Raw genomic sequence first — 15,134 nt, forward strand, 5'->3', positions numbered from 1 at the left:
CTTGATTCTGCTGTTACATCTCCCTTCTATCTTGTGCATGTCACTACAGTAAATACCCAGATAACGGGCAGCAAGAGCCAAGCTACTGATGTACTTGATTTCCAGGGCAGATCCTTCTCTTGAGGTGTATGAGCAGTACACACCAATGCATGTGGCTAATTAAGTCTGCAGTGTGCAGCATGAGCATCAAATGTGCACATATTACAGCATCTGGGTAACAGTGATATGGTCTACAGATATCTTGGATTAGGTCAACTAAACAGTAGGAGGAAACAAACCAACTTTGACTGCATAATCCTTTTCTAATCTTTCAAAGGTAATATATATAATATTACTTTTTCTTTTAAAATTTGTCTTAAGTCTAATGCACCCATAGCAGATTCTGAATAACTCCTGTCTTTATTAATCCTCTTATCATCACCACTAGCATAAAATGTAATTATAGAGAAAGAAGATACATTTTTCTTTTCTTACACTAAATTCTGTATTTCCCATCTATGACTGTGGGCAAAGGTTTCCATATTATCCTCACTGGTTATATTCCTTTAGACTCAGAAACTTTTTCTTCCGCTCAGGGCAAATCTTTAAGCTCTTCTGTTAATATCTATGATATTGGGAACATGCTGAGTCTCCTACAGCTCACTCTCTATATTTATGGTTTGTAGTAGGCCTACCTGAGTGGATAACAAGGGAGGGATGGAAGAAATAGATGACTGTGTGAAAGGGGAAGTCAATACACAGCCATTTTTTTTAACCAAATTTAGTTCTTTAACAGTGTTACTTTCCAACCAAAATGACACTTTATTTGAAGATAAATAATACATATAAGTTACAGAAAATCAAATTTCCAATTAAGATGTTATTTTAGTAAATAAAACATCTTCACTGTCATTTAATGAGCAGCTGGCCAGGAGTCTGGCTGCTGGCTGAGGCCAGCCCACTACATACAGTTCAGAAACTGAGACTAAAGCTGGAAGAAACATTTGTTTTAATAAGAAAGACACTGGGGGTAGGTGATGAAAGTGAAAGTTACCATGCCTCAGTCTTACATTCTGATCCCAGTCACACTCTAGTAAATGAAGTTACCCCATACTAACATCAAAGCAATCTGAGAAAATGATCTGGTCCCCAGTTCTCAATGTGAAACAAATAAAGACCTGTTACCTAAGCTATGCTGTGGGGCTTATGTACTCTCTCCCACTCGACTTGAGCAACAATATTCCCAATGAACATATATAATTATTTGTTTGGATCATGTTCAAATACAGAATTGTGCCATGGAAAGTACAATGATTTCTGTATAAACAGTAATTATTTCTAAGCATCAAGTGCAGGCATGCTAATAATCTTTGAAATTGCTAGATTGAGTGCATTCTGAAAGGTGACTTGGAAATGGGACTGATAAGTTCAAAAATTGACTGCAGAGAAAACACTTAATTGCTGCATGATCAGGTGTTCTTCCCTCTATCATAACAAAAGCCACTACTTTTGTGTACTTCTAGACTCTCTCTGTCCCATCTTATTCTGGGTTTCTAACCTAACTGTTCTTCTAGCAGCAACCAAGACAGCCCACTTCTCCTTACAATACTCATTCTCTTTTTCTTCTATACAATCCACCTTTGGGCCTGACAGTGTTTCTATGCCTGAGAGTCTTCTGGTATAGAGGCTAGCAGTTTCTGGTTATATTTAACCAAATACTATTTTTGGTGGCATCTGATAGCATGGGAGTCATATGAGACTTGACCAGTACAAAACAAAATCTGTAGTCAATCATTCAGATTTACAGAGATTCTGAAAAGCAGAGATCTTTGTATGAGATATGGCAAGAGATGGTAGCTCAGCTTCTCAGGTCCCATCATTTTCTCTGGAAGATATCAGGCTGGGCACATCCAGGGGAAAAAGCTTTCCTAACCCTATGAGCTTTTTCTGCACTTTCCATTGCAAATGTAAGCTACGCATCCAAGGTCTCTGCCTAGCACGCTCCCATTTATAACAGGCAGCTTTGAACTTCCAGTTACTGCACATTCCTTCCTTCACTGTTTAATGTAGAAGTGCTTTAATTAATTCAGCAGCAAAGTTCTGGATATTGTCTACAGTTCTCTGGTAGATGTTATACAGCGTGTTCCCAACTCAGCCAGCGCCGCAAAGGGCTTGAAGCTGGCAGAGTTAGGTTAGTATAAATTAGGATTCTCACATCTCTAATGGTCACAACATCATTTGCCCCTGGTTGAAAAGCATACTAGATACAACCGTGCATGTTAACTACTGGTCAGTACTACATAGTACAGCTTCTTACTATTGAAACGTGGGTTCAGTCATAGGCCTCTTAAAGGGCTACAAATAGCTGTGTGTGTTCTTGCAGATGTACTCCAAGGCAAGTGACAGCCAGCGGAACACCTTGTGCTAATGCAGCTCCTTTGTGGTGAAAATGTGTATCTTTAAGTAAATACAAGAAAATAGTTATTAAAAGCTGAAATAAATGTGGTCTCCAATCTGATGCATGAAGTGAATACACTTACTAAGATGAATGTTGCTTCTTTTAGGGACGTTGGCTTCTCAACTTCAGAATTTACTTGGACATGACAGCTGAAGCAATCTGTGCGTGAGAAAAAAAGCACGAAGCTCAGAAAAAGAGTTGCAACAGCAGAGTGCACAGTGAGAGGAAGAAGGTCCAGTGTTGTGCCTCTCTGTATCTTATTTCTGAAGCTTTTGATTTCTCAAAATTTCGTAGTTTTGCCAGAGGATGTTTATCCTCTGCCACCTATTTACATCCTCAACACTAGAGGACACAACATCCTATATTCCTGGAGCTGAAACACTTCACAGAAATTCAAGCACAACCAAATCCAGGGTAGCTGCAACCCATTCAGAAGACTATGAAAGAAAGAACTGGAGAGGAGGCCTTGGCAGTAAAAGTATGAGAGAAACAGGAGGCCACCCAAAGACATTCAACTGTAATTTGAGAGACTCTCAGAGGTTACTTCAAGGATATCATTCCAGAAGGACATATGCATCTCATGAATCCTGTATCCTATTTGACAGCTCTGTCAAATCTGTTAAAACATGTGGACAAACAATTTAACCTCAATACTTCCTGAAGCAGGATGATGAGGACAATGAGAGAGAAAGAGCAGAAAAGCAGTTAGTTGAACTGGAGGATAGAAGCACTTTTATCAGCTTTGCTATGTGCAGTTTTACCTGAAGTGCAGGAACTACCTAATGTTATTTCAGTACTCAGACTTCTACCTATCCTTCATGCATGTATGCAGACTATACAGAAGATATGCTCTTGCCTGCTACATAACTCAGAAACATTCGCATTGCCTTTAAGCAGTCTAAAAATCTATGTATGCATGTAAGTGGGTGGGATGTATTTCTCCAGTCCCAGATTCTACAAGAGACTTGCATTCACCTCAGCAATGTCACTGGCATCTACTCTGCTATTAGCACAGCTGTTTGGGGAACAGAGTCTTCATTTTTGGAAATTGATAAAGTATGTGTATTTAGCCCATTGTTTCTTTATTTTAATCAAACTCATGTGTGTAACTAGGCCTTAGAGTCTGAGTAGAGCTTGCTTCTCTTAAGCAATATCACCATTTCAAAACAACTTCAGATTATATATAGGGTCTATAAATGCTTCAAGTTCTTAGAACTGCATCAAGTACATGTATTGATTTTTTTGGGAAGCAATTAGCTTTTACTTAGAAGTCTGTCATATTTCCCAGCCTACAGAAGCATGAGGATATGTTACATGACTCTGAAGTCCTCCAAAACACATAACTAGCGTTTAAAGACAAACTAGATTATAAACAATACATTCCCATAACATCAGCTAATTTTAAATGCAATCAGCATTCTCCATGTAAGAAATATGTCATAAAGAAGCATACTTAAGAGATGAGGATCAGTTTGCAAATGTTAGGGGAGCCTCTTAAATTAAAAAATAATTCTACACACAAATGAGAAATAAAATGCATATGCTGCATACCGGGAATCAAACCTGGCCATGAACTGGGGGTATCTGACACTTCCATCTTCATCAAGGGGGATTCTGTCAAGTAGCAGCTCAAACTCTTCATCAGTAATCTCCACGCCAAACCTGAAACAAACAGCAGTTAGCAGCACTAGCTGCCTGAGTTCACATTTGGGTCAACAGTACCCACAATACCGTGAGCATATGGCTGCCATTAACTCTTTGTTACTGCTTCGGTCCTCAAGATCAAGAGCACCACGTGAATATCAGAGGTTAATCAGGGTTTTGATCGCCTCAGCTTTCCCAAAGAAAGAAATTCTACCCAAGAGTCCTGGCATTGGTGAGGCACAGAAATAGAAATACTAGCATATTGAACTGTGTGCAATTGTCCTCTATAAAAAAGTTATTCATTACACTAAAACACTGGTATTGCTTAAACTAGTTAACTCTGAAAGGCTTTTCATTTGGACTGTTTAGCATGAAAGAAAATGGAGAGAAAAAACTGTCTTTTTGGGAAACAGCTTCTTAGTGCTTTTGGTAAGCATTTCATAATGGCTTTAAAGACATTTTGCATACAAATATTTAAAAGTGTCAGTGTTTATTCATCAGCAAGAAAGTATTTTCACCTCTCCAGAACAATCAAAACATAATCCTTGAAATACTGGCATAAACAGGAATGACTTAAGCAATAATAAAGAGCCAAGGCATTCATTCATCATTTTGCAAAGCCGATAAAAGTCAGCTGACTTCTGGGGAGATACATTTTGGTTTTGGCAAGGCACTGAAAGGGTGCACGAAACATAGTATTTATTTGTTGTTTCGGTTTCATCACCTTGCTTTCCCACTTTACGTAACTCAAGAAACCCTTTCGTTAGAGTGCCACAGCAGCTTCTTACAGGGACTTCTGACTCCCAGGTTTGGAGCACAGCAAATGGCCCGTTTATCCTGCTTTAGGCTGTAGAAAGTCTGCTGAGGAGGGCAGACTGGGAGCTGCTTTTGCGGCTGCCCTCAGCGGACAGTGCTCATTTTACTGCCTTTCAACTTTGCTTATCTACATTCACTTTTCATTTACACACGTGCGTTTACGGAAGCTTGTGTTCTGCCAATACAAACACACATGACCAAAGTAAACCTGCAGCACTTTTTTCCCTATGAAGAATAGAAAATCTGATTTTGCTGGGGAGTTTCAGTAAGAACGGATTCTCAGGAGTCCATAACTGTTCTGGGGTTAAAGAACATTGCACTGAAGATTAGCTATTTGCACATGCAATCAACAGACAAAATCTCCTGTTTGTTGCTATCTCCTAATCTGTGTCTCTATCATTTGCTTCAAGGGATGACATGCAGAAAGGATTAAGGGCTGTATATTAGGCATAAGCAGCTGAGAAGCTATGCTGAGAACCAGTATGTAAACTGGCCACCTTGCAGGTCTGCTACTAAAATAGATTGACCACTGTCCACTACTTTATCGCTTCTCGGTGTATAGTCATATTCACAAAGAAATGTAGCCAGGTTGCACATAAAATAACACGTGATCCAAGGAAGAAAAAGAACAGCACTTAATACAACGTTTGTGGTTTTGTACTGTGCAAGAACGTGTCTGGGGGAAGTGGATTTTTTTATATTGCACATGAGCATCTTTAAATAGGCGAGATAGCAGCAAATTCACTGCCTGTTCAAGAAGCAAAACTAAGCTTTTTGAGCATTGTAATGTTCTGGAATTAAAAACAAGAGTTGCTGGGATCTAAAAAGCAATTAAAAAGATCCAAGAAATGGGTCTTATCCACTTTGTCCTCATTTAGAGTAGAACTATCAAAGAAAGGCCCCACTTCTGGCAACTTCATCTGCCTTGTACAAGAGCTTCTGTAAATCCTAGAGACAGAAATTCACACACAGATCACTCCAGTACCTTTAGCTGCAAATAAATAACCTCTCAACAACTAGTTAGCACAATCTCTTTCTGGATTCTGGCTTATAATGTTTTTGGTTTTTTTTTTTTTTTGTCATTTCTTCTGGTAACCAAAGGAAAACAAATAAACAATTTGGTAGGAAAATGAGTAGCAATTTTCTTGGTACTGAACTCAATTTTGTCATGACTTGTTACTGAGAATATTCCTCAGTTCTATGGGTTCAGTGGAAGCCTGGATAACTGTTCACTTAATTTCACTTAGAGAGGCTGATAGCCTGAGCTAGAGAGGCGTTTCAGTAATGTGGAATGAACCACACCACTGTGCCTATTGCAGTGAGAGCTTCTAATCATTTCTTGCGTAAGAAAGTCTCAACGTGTTCTCCATATCAAGATATACATAGAGACTACTGGAAAAAAGGCTTGGCTAAGTTTAATGCTCAAGAAAGCTACTGCCAAGATGGACTGTTTTGCACACATGGAGCCACTGCATAAACACCAGGTATACTACTGACAGTGTGCAAGTATATTTTATGAGAAAAATACCAACCTAATTCAATGAACTCAATAGCAATGTCATTTCTACCAAGAGGATGGGTCCAAATCACGCTCTCTTGAATGCTTTGCTGCTTATCTTTGGTATTACTTAACAACCTTCAAGCTGGTTTGATTGCAGCACTGCTGGTCACACACAACTCCTTGAACCTAGCTGGGGAAAAACAGCTGTCTGGATAGAACTCAATGATCTCTGGATGCCACAGTCTCTCTTAGGAGATGTCAAAACCATGTCAATGTTGAAGGACTCCAAGTTCTTCAGACACACCTGGGGAAGATGGGAGCTGATCCTGAAACTCTGGTCTACAAGTATGCCTGTGTACAACTGATTTTCAGGGTGGTGAATCCTACTGGAACGGAGTGGGAATCAATACATGGTTCCAGAGGATGTCTCATTCCCACTTTTTGTATCCACAAAGTCAGAAAATACACTGACTGATCTAAAGGAGTAGAACTGGGGGAAGGGAGGAACAACCCTGCACCAACTTTGCATACTGACATTTTCTCCATTATTAAAATTCCAAAGACCTATTTTACATTACTGATCTCAGGATTTCTGGTAGCATGCTGTGACAACATTACATCCAACGTGCTCACTGATGTGGAAACAGAAAAAGCATTGAATGAAGAGAGTGTATGGCCTGTACCATTTGTTATCCCAAACACTGATATTATACTTTTCATTCTGAACTTCCCCTCAAGCTTTACAAACACATCCAAGATATACAAAAGCAGTAAACAGGAGGATCCAGTGCTCCAGCATGCAAATGCAGCCACCTGAAACTAAGCAATGATTTAACTAAACAGCAACAGCACACAACAGACCAATCACTGAGTTCTCCAGAGCACATTTCAAAGGCAGGTGCAATGGGCAGCACTTGAGAAAAAGATATCTATTAACTGGAGGGCTAAGCCTATTTAGACAGAAGCTGATGCAAAATGCAAGGGACTGGTTAACAGTGAGGTTGAGAGAAAATGCTTTGGCAGGAAGCCCAGAATCCTGGAAAAGGGAGCACCTGCAAAAAAGCCACATGTGGTTTGTTGCACCAATACCTACATTTGCGCATACAGACTGGGAAACTCTTATTTCCATTTTATCATACGTTTAACATCTGCACTATCCTCAAATAAAGGCATCTCACACCTTAAATCAAAGGAACACAGAGGTAGATAAGGCACACTGGGAAATTCAATCAGTGTTTCAGCGAGTTGTCAAAAATATCTTTTAATCATCTATAAAAACACCACTCCCGGGTACCAAGCTAACAGCGAGTTTTTGAGAGGACATTAGGGGAAGATGGAAGACACACACAGAACAACCTCAGTAAGCAGGAAATTGGTAAGAAGCATAGAAAGCAGAGAACAACTTGCTTAGTGTCAAGACTAGCACACTGCAGCAGAGATGGCAATAAGATAGCAGACCAGGTCAGAGGGATAGGCAAGCCTAAAACTGTGCTGGACATTTGAAATAAGAGAGTGCAGCTCTCCTACAGAGACGCTACATGCTGAGGGAGCCAGACTTGCTCTTTGATTCTATGATCTTTAAAAGATATAGACCTGATCTCAGCATGCTCATTTCCATTTGCCAATGTGTAATGTTCCACATGAAAATAGAAGAGTTTTACATCTAATTTGTCCAGACATACCTATATATTTTGCACCAGTAAACACACAACTTTTTCACCTTTGTATTCTGAAGACCGTAACAACTGCAGCTGAACAACATAAACACCCTGCTTCTCAGCACCACTATGCAAGTTTCATTCAATTAACTTATTACGGTTACTGTAAAATGAAACTGACGTGAAAGAGTGAAAATTAGACACCTTAACTCTTATAAATGCTATCTGAATCTGACACCTGCAGCAAGCTGCCCATCCAAACTATTTTAAGCCAGATTCCAAGGTCAGCACTTGAGCTAATCTGCTCTTTGCAATTTACTTCAAGGAGTGACTGAGTAGCTGAGAATTTGGCACAGCAAGTGAGGCACGTGTATGAGGTGGAAAGGTTCTTTTTTTTTTTTAAACAAAATCACCAACATTGGCTCATAATTTAATTGCAGTTAATGCACAGCTTTTCCTTATTATCTTATTAAGCTGAGCTTTGAGGAATTCAATTAAGATATCTATTGTACTGCAGAAAAAGATAAAACTGCATGCCAGTGCTGTCAAAGCGTCATGACAATTACAGTTCTATCCAACACTCCAGCCACTCCTCACTCCAACCAAGCTTTTGACAAGCTCAATGAGGGATTTTCTAGACTAAGAACAAATCAGTGTGGAATACAGCCTGTTCGCTGCTTCCTTTATTCAAAGTGTGCCCTGCCATCTAGTGGCACGGACATTCCAAAAATACCATCTTGTTTTTCTCACAAGGCAGACCTTGTATGGAAAGCTCTTTACTTCCTAATGTACATGCTTTAGATTTAACTACAAATCAGTTGAAAAATACCACAAAGTAAAAACTGAACCTGCCTAATCCATATTGTGTTGAAATGCTCGGTCCATGAACAACTTTTACATGTAGTTTTGCAAAATGTTAAGTGCCTTTTTCTTGTTAACTGTCAAAGAGAAATTTACATCGTAGCTCCAGAGAACCAAACCATTGAATTCTTTTTCCATATACAGTTTCCCCTACCTAGCTGCTCTAAAGCTAAAGAGTGTCAGCCCACACGGTGATAGTGGTTATTCAGAAAGAAATATGAGGAGGTAGGAGAGATTGATGAAGGGTACATAAGCATGAAATATAGCCACAGCATAAGAACTACCCACTGTGCCACAAATTGACATGTCTATTCCAGCAGTGTCACTTCTGTCACTTTCCCGCACCCCAGCCAGCCATTCTCACACTCATGCCTGCAGAGCAGCTTCAACTCACTGTAGGGGACATGCAGGAAATTTGCTTTTTGCAGGGCTGCATGATTGCTAGTGCTGACTTGAGATGGGAAACACACGACTGGAAAGGAGAGGGAACTAAGAGCTGCAACTGAGTTGCCAGGATCTTTATGCTAACTATGAAACTGTATCCTCAATTTCTGATCTACTATGCATTAATGTCAAGCAGCTCTGTTGTACTGGATCTGGCTGAATAGTACTTGTACTTCAAGATTTTTTTCTCACCCTGCCTCACACTAGCAAGTAAGCTTGAAGGAACAAAAAGCTGGGGAAGGACACAGGACAGCTGACTAACTGGCAGAAGAGAGATTTCCCATACCATGTAATGTCATTCTCAGCACTAACAGGTGGGGTGCAGCATCTTTCAAGGTAGCCACTATAGCAGTTGCTCAAGGGACTGGCTAGTCATCAGTGGGAGGTGCTGAATGATTGCTTTCTGTTACTTTGCATATTTTCTCTTTCCTTCCCTTATTAAACTCTTTATCTTGACTCATGGTTTTTCTTTTGTTCTTTCTACTCTCTACCCTGTCCAGCATGTGAGAGGTGAGTGACTGTGTGTTTTGCTTTTGAAGATAAAAGTTCTCCTTCCCCACTGACAGATGGTTCTAAATAAAGAAAATCATCCCTACCTGCATTCGTTTGCTATCTGAAATTCCCGATTCCCTACTAAACACCTTCTCTTCAACAAAGGAGAGATTTTTCTGAGACAAAAAGACAAAACAATACTAAGAAAGCACAAGTTCATACTCATTGAAAGTAAACGAGCCCTAAGTTAGTAGAAGGATTGACCTACATTAAACTAGAATACATCACTTGGCAAAAAGGCCCAGCTTTACTTTAAATATCCTGCCTACCCTACATGGTAAAGGGAAAATTCTTCCCCTTCCCCGTACACAGTTCCAGCCCATAGCATACTCCGATTGCACTGCACAAAAACAGCCTAAGACTTAATGGAGTTTATATAAAATGATATTTTTTTAAACAGGACATTGGAGATCTCTCATATAACCCAGCACAGCAAGAAATCACTTAGGATGCTTCACTGACATATTTCAAACTAAATTTGCTTATGAACCAGTTCTCTGTGACTTGAACTCCTCCAGAATAAAGACTATTGCATTGTGAAAGCACTCAGTCTCCAGATCACTGTTATCATTGATAAGCATGTAGCATCATATCCACACTTTTTTTTTTTTTTTTTTTGCTTGTGGTGCCAAATCACAACTGCAAGGCAGTCACAGAATTTTGCAAAGAGAACAGGCACCATCCTGGGGTCCAGTGGCTCTGTGACCCATGGTGCCCAGCATTTCTTGGTCTCAGGGGCAGAGTTAGGCAGAGTGTGGGGAATGCCAGACACCCAGCAGCTGAAGGCTAGCCAGATGTCAAGGTTTCCAAGTTGCCAAGTTGCCATCTTCCTCAAAAGGGATATCACCACCTGGCTCTTCAAGTCAGTGACCCACCAGCTTCATGTGCACTGGTGATAGACAGGGACTGAGGATTTCTCCACTGACCACTATACTTGTTATTTGTCTGTTCCTGTAAAGTTTGTCTGTCCCCATGTGCTCTTAATGCACACTAATTGATGATGATCTGCAGAGCAACTCACAGTAACAAAACAAAAACAAACAAAAAAGAAAGGGAAAGAGAAAGAGTATTATCTTTGGAAAAAGATCTCTTCTATGACATGTGAATTTCCTTTGTTTTGAGCTTCACCAACTGTTTGCATTCACAAATGGTTCACAAATTAAACACAATAAATGTGATTAGACAGACACTTACCAGAGCGTGGCCAAGTGGAATGAAATCAGTGTGAAACAACTTCACCAAGTTGGCTTCAATTGCAGTCACAGCAGATGATGCACTGATTTTCCCATCCCTGTGAAATCTAAGAAGGAAAAAAACAAAGAACAATCAGATTGTACCCATTTTTTTTCAACCAATACTCTCAATTACTGAGACTACATATAAAACAGATTTTTCTTTTTTCATCTTCCTGTTTTCTTCTGTTGCTAATGTAGATGTGGTGGAGGCAAATACACATCAAACAAAAAACCTGGCATATGGGAAGATTACGGCCACTGCTCTAGTCAACCAGATGCCCCTGCCATTGTGGCTGAGGAACAGATATTGCCTGCACAAATCAGCATCTCAGCCAACCAACGGTGTTGGGCTTCTCCTCCCTCATCTGCTTTTGGAATCTGGCAAATGAGGGTAAATACTCCCAAAACTGAAGAGCAAACCAAACAGAAAGAAAAGTTAAACAGGAACTTTTTACTGGTTCTTCAATCAGATGGGCCAAGAGTTAGGGACTGATTGTTTACAACACAAAGACAGAAGGCCTCACCTTTACAAGCCATTTGAAGTTGCAAGCCTAAATGTTTGAAAAAGTATTCTTCACCAGAAATTAAAATACAAGTTCCTGAAGGCAGGGGCAACCAATGATGAACCCTGAACCTCCATTGTTACAACCACTTCCACAAGTCATTAATTAACTCTCACATATTTTGACAGAACGGTTGATTCATTTTAATACTGTATAATCAAAGAATCTTAGGATGTTATAATCACAAAATAAACAAGAGAGCTAGTCAAGGCAGACTATGATAACAAAAGAGAATAAATAGAAGGCTTACCCCTATCCTGGGCTCACTCACAAAACACCAGCAGAGCAGATCTCCAGGAGAGATCCATCCCCACTGGCAGCCAGCTCTTAAATGGGTCTAGGAAGGGTGCAGCCAGGCTCCACCCCTTCCTGCAGCACAGGTGAATTGCCTTCACTGTGCTCCTCTGGCTGACTCATGGCTCGCCTCAGGTGATCCATCAGAGGTTCAGGCCCTGACTCAGCACTTCCCATACAAATATCCATATTGAATATTGCTGCATAAACAGGTAACCAGCAACCTCTGCACACTGTGAAACAATCTGTCCAGTTGCTGACAGGATCAATGTTACTTTTACTTCTCATTGTACAACACCAGCTGTGTCACAGTTATGGATCAATTCTGCTTTTATTTAGTGCCTTTACCATCTGGGACAGAATGCAGAATAGAACTACAGTTTTCTGTTTTTCAGTACCAGTCAGAAAGTGAGAAGTTTTTCAGCCTTTGAAAGAGGGCCGTCACTTGTGTTCACTAAGCAATGCTGAGAACTGAGCTTCTTTAGCTAAAAAAAAACACCACTGCCACCAACAGTCTGGACAGTATGTCTGCTTTCAATAGCTGCCAGGCATATCTGCATTTGTGCAAGGGTTTGGAGTCACCTATGTGTCAGGTTTGGCAAGGCTGCACTACACTAGGACTAGGAAATGCTCCTTGATGGGATTTCCCTCCAGATCAGATGGAAATATCAGACTGCTTTCATTTTGCTTCCACACTGGTTCACAGATGAGCTATGGGGAAAAAGTTCTAGACAATTCTCTACAGCTTTTACTCAAAGAAGAGTGACCTTGAATTCTAGCTTTCTATACAACTGAATCTCAAGTGCTTGTAAGTGAGAAATTCAGTAATTCCATATAAAAATAAGAAAAATAGCAGATACAAGAAGCTACAGAAACAGAAAATAGAAAATTCTTCCTCTGTATTTCCCCTGTGCATAAAATACAAACAAGCATCCTACAATGTATGACTTCTGGGACACAAGATCAGACATGAGGACTATCTGCTAAAAAAGGAGTAATATTATTAGCTGTGTTCTGTGTCTACAAACTGAACTGCTAGTGAAGAGATGCAGGCACATACCAATGGCCTGAACCACCATATGAAACAAGTGGATGAAAATGTTCACTTATTCACACGTGGCTTTTCTACTCACATTTTACTAACGTTCGGCTGAATTTCATCATTGCCTTGTATGAGTTTTTTTGAATTCCAACAACAGAGGGCAGCACTATAACCTGTTTCAGCCTGACACCAGACTCAGAAAAAGTCCTTTTGCCGAGGGCTGTCTTTGCTGTTTATCACAAAGGTTAACTTAGGATACTCCTCTGACACTGGGCACAGGCCCAGCAGTTAGAAGCACTGTCTACTTAGTAGGTATCTCCAGCTTCCCGAGTCACCCCAGCTATGGAAGGCCATGTATCCTGGCACTATCCCAGCCTGACCTATTCAGGGGAAAAACAATCCTGCTTCAGAAGGCCAAAGCTAAAATAAACCCATGCTTGCTGGAGAGCAGAGGGGAGGCAAGGAAAAGCAGCCTATGCAAATGCATGCTTCACATCCTCTGCTGTAAGAGACCTCCTGCCACCCCCGCTACTACTGGCTGAAGCTGAGAACAGCCTCCCCTGCTGAGCAATGCCCAGTAGGAGAAAGTGCACAGCTTTAGGTTAGTTTTCCCCTAAGCTGTGCCAAGATCTCTTCTGCTCACTGGAAATGAGGGTGCTGTAGAAGTCGAGGAGAAAGGGGAGGATGTAACGACAGATCTGCTTAGGACACTTTTATAGCATATACTCGTTCATACCTACCTATAATACAACTGTACATGCTAGACGTATGAATTCCAAACAGTGTAGCAACATTTAAGAGTCTATAATAAATGTTAGTGTAATCAGTATTTATTTCTCATGACTTATGGGCAAATACTAAAAAGTCTTTTGTTTTTTTTCCCTTTGAATCAGAGGTTGATAGCTTTTCTTGTGCTCCTGCACCAGACGTATTCCCAAAAAGCACTACCCAAGCAATGACTGAAACACAGATTATGTTTTTATCACGCTGAGGCAGAATGCCTCATCATCTATTTCCCAACTTCTTCTTCCCCATCATTTTTTTCCCCTCTCATACCCATACTCAAGGATTTCAGCTGAAAAAAAAAAAAGAGAGAGAGAGAAAGCAAATAAAAGTGAATAAAACCAAGAGATTTTAATCTTTTCAGATCCTCCATTCTTCCTGATGCCTTCATTATTCATCACTATGAATCACTCTCTAAGCTGGATGACACTCACTCATTGAGTGTTCATCTCTGCCTTTCATCTTGTTCCTAGAGTTGCACGTATCAGCTGCAAATCTTGGTGTTCCATTCCTACATACTAAGGCTGACGTGTTTTTCCCCATGCATCCACACAGACAGCGCACTGATTCAAGGTCTCATCAGGGTTAGGATTAGTTTCAACATTTCTCTGTCTGCTCTGAGAAACGCAGTCTTAAAATCCCACTATACATCTAGAACGTACTGCATAAACATAACCCACCATCTTTCCTGTATTATCCCTGTCTTTGCATCCTTCCAGTAGCTCACAGTTCTCCAACACATGATGGGAGTTACTCTTTGTATTCTTACAGCCGAGCACAGCCCATTGTGAAAATGCTGGCTCCTGTTTCCAGCCAGACTGATCAGGCTGTGAGATTGGTCTTCAGTTTGTATTGGTTACATTTTCAGACTGCCATTTTGTGCTTCCTCCCAGGCTTCTACACTTATGTAAGAGGAACTCACTACAAACACAAACCAACCTTTTACATGGAGAATATACTGCAACCCCACAAATCTTTTCTGAAAACAAACCAGAAGAAAATACATTTCTTCTTAGCGTCGTGCCACTACTTTGTCTACCCACAGCTTGTCTGTGCTGGGGGGGGGGGTCAGCACTGTCTTGCAGACTGCTTGTGCTCCCCCTTGTGTCTGCTGTCGGACGGAGACTGCTGACTTTTGAAAAAAAGCGTTCTTGTGTCTGGCCCAACCTCAGCACTAGTTTCCTAGGGTTCAGCAATGCAGAGAAACAAGAATACACAACAGCTGGTAAAACTTTCATCTCATGTAGTGTTTCAAGAAAATGCAGAACGCTAAGCACCAACGAATTCCATGAAAAGCCAAGCTG

The 15,134-nt window shown here is 40.5% G+C and overlaps 1 long non-coding RNA gene across 15 annotated transcripts in view; it reads right to left on the minus strand.

The window, feature by feature from the left end:
• The window catches only part of LOC128079965 (uncharacterized), a 37,474-nt gene that overhangs the window by 20,003 nt on the left and 2,337 nt on the right, over positions 1-15,134 (minus strand). For 12 of the 15 annotated variants that reach the window (XR_008206398.1, XR_008206408.1, XR_008206405.1 and 9 more), the window contains exons 3-4: positions 3,989-4,099; positions 2,520-2,596 (exon numbers count right to left, since the gene is read on the minus strand). This is a non-coding gene — a long non-coding RNA (uncharacterized LOC128079965). Of the gene's footprint in view, positions 1-2,519; positions 2,597-3,988; positions 4,100-4,168; positions 4,311-11,961; positions 12,079-15,134 lie in introns of those variants that run through there. The other 3 variants (XR_008206402.1, XR_008206404.1, XR_008206403.1) reach the window with 3 other exon arrangements.

The sequence above is a fragment of the Tympanuchus pallidicinctus genome, unplaced genomic scaffold (genome assembly GCF_026119805.1).
Source record: "Tympanuchus pallidicinctus isolate F22 unplaced genomic scaffold, pur_lepc_1.0 scaffold2, whole genome shotgun sequence".
NCBI classification, from domain to species: Eukaryota; Metazoa; Chordata; class Aves; order Galliformes; family Phasianidae; genus Tympanuchus; species Tympanuchus pallidicinctus.